The sequence below is a fragment of the Dermacentor silvarum genome, chromosome 6, assembly GCF_013339745.2.
Source record: "Dermacentor silvarum isolate Dsil-2018 chromosome 6, BIME_Dsil_1.4, whole genome shotgun sequence".
Taxonomy (NCBI): Eukaryota; Metazoa; Arthropoda; class Arachnida; order Ixodida; family Ixodidae; genus Dermacentor; species Dermacentor silvarum.
The window spans coordinates 157,574,648-157,576,949 of record NC_051159.1 but is presented as its reverse complement, the minus strand read 5'-3'; positions in this window follow the sequence as shown (position 1 = coordinate 157,576,949).

Sequence of the window (2,302 nt, the reverse complement as noted above, 5' to 3'; positions counted from 1 at the left end):
AGCTACCCACTAGAGTGTCGGGTGTGGTGATTCGGGAACTTATGAGAGAAAGGGAGAGAGAACAAAGGGGAAATGAAGGGAGGTTAGCCAGAAGCGGAAATCCCGTTTCTTACGCTACACTGTGGAGAGAGGGGAAGGTGAGGTATAGAGATGACAAATTAAAGAGCGAAGCGGAGCGCAGGCACACAATCACAGCCAGTCACTATCACAGCATACTATCAGCACATCTCAGCACTTGTAGCCCTTCGAACACCAATTCACGCTCCAGCCGATAGTGCAGGTCTGTTGAACTTAAAACGGCAACAATGGCTTGGTCGCATTCAGCTACGATTGCTTGTATTCCCGTGTGCTTGCGTTGTAGTGCACGTTAAAGAACCCCAGGTGGTCAAAATTAATCCGGAGCCCTCCACTACGGCGTGCCTGATAATCAGAACTGGTTTTGGCACGTAAAACTCCAGAAAGAAGAAGAAAGAAATGATTGCTTGTAATGTGAACATTCTAAAGAAATTTTATATGTTAACAGTCTTTGATCAAATCACGCCATCGCGATTGCGAGCGATCGTATACCTGTAAATTCTAGCGAGGACACTCGCATAGAACGTGTTCAAAAGTGTCCTCGCTACCACAGCCATCACACAAGCTGTTGTCGGCCTATGCGATTCGGAAAGCGAGAACTTCGTAAAAGCCACTCCTAGCCATATTCAACAAAGCAGGGTTGTCTCTCTTCGGCAGAGTCCAGCTGGGATTCGAAGGTGATGAGAAGAATTCAGGTGGTGCAGCCGGTTGCTTTGAAAACAAGGGGTGTTCCATATGGCGAACTTGATAACTCGTGCGAGCATCGAAGTTTTCTAGCGGCATCTGTCCTTGATAATATGGCCTCCTCGTTGCGACCTTGAAGAGCGGACCAAACAGCCTTATCGGCGTGTTCGTTACCCATGACACCGCAGTGACTTGGAAATGAGCTGTTCTTATGGTCAGTGCCGCAGGGTTGATAGCATTCACTGCAGTGCTGCCTTTGAGGCCTGAATATTGACCATCTTCGAGGTTGTTCTTGGATGACGAGTCGATGCGCAGCGCGAAGAGCTCCAAGTAACCCAGCGGTTGATGTCGTTGGGCGGCACATCTTGAAACTTATGGTGGTGGCTCTCGCTGGAAAAACTATGGCTCCGGACGAACACTGAAGAATTGCTGATTCATCAGTATAAATATGTACGTGCTCGGCGTACCTCAAGTGCAAAAGTAGTTGAGATAGTTCTCTAAGAGCAGGAATCGATAGCATAGTGGCAGGGTGACACCTGATGGAATGCTGGCGTAATAATCAGCAATGGTATCACAGAATGATGCCTGCGGGTCTTTCAGACGGTATTGTTGCGAGATGGGGGCACTGTCTCGGGAAAAGTATCTAATGTGCAATCTCAGCACCTCCACCACAATGTATGTTTGTATTGGTTGGTCCCTGGCGATAGTCACCGCTGTTTACGGGCATTTTGGCAAACCAAGATAAATTCTGAGAGTCCGAGCTTGAATAGCCTGTAGAGCACGAAGATTTGACCAGAAAGCGTTTTTAAGTACGGGCGAATTATATCTCAAGATGGCCAAAAAAGTGCCTAGTACAATTCCAACATTGCACACACTGACAATCCGGAATTATATTTATGCTAAGAAACTTGAACAGCTGGTAAATTGCAGTCAGGCTCTGTTTAAAGTAAGTTTCCGAGCGTCCTACCAGAACCTCCCCGAGTGTGTTAAACAGATCCCTTCGCTTGTCACGCTTCGTACGGTACCCTATATGGTAAATGGCACAGTACAAGAGCGCACGCGCACGTCGACGGTAGCGCTGCCAGAATCTCGAATAGAGGAGAAGCTGCACGCTTCTCCATGAGTGTGTGGCTACGCCAGGCAATGCTGCTTTGCTCCATAGCTAAAGGCGCGACATTAGGAAGCGGAACTCCATTTGTCTTGCGCTCCCGGCTTAGAACGAATGGCTGGTTACGCTTAAGCAGGCGCAGCAGCTGCTGTATTCTTCTCCTGACCTTAAGTATTAGAAATCTCGCCTTGCTTCGGCCTTCTTTCTTTTTCCTGAAAATCACCTGCACCTCCACCCAAGCTTCCCTCTTACAACCCTTGCGTGTGTACCGCATCAGCTCAAACTTAAATGAAGTATTTCCGGATAAGATGAGCAAGCCCGCTTCGATATTGAACTCTCGTAAGTACTCCAGAGAGATAGAGAAGAGTGTTAAATGTCTTCTTTTGTGACTGGGTGCGTCTAACTGAACTGGAGTAAAGAAAATAGACTCTACAA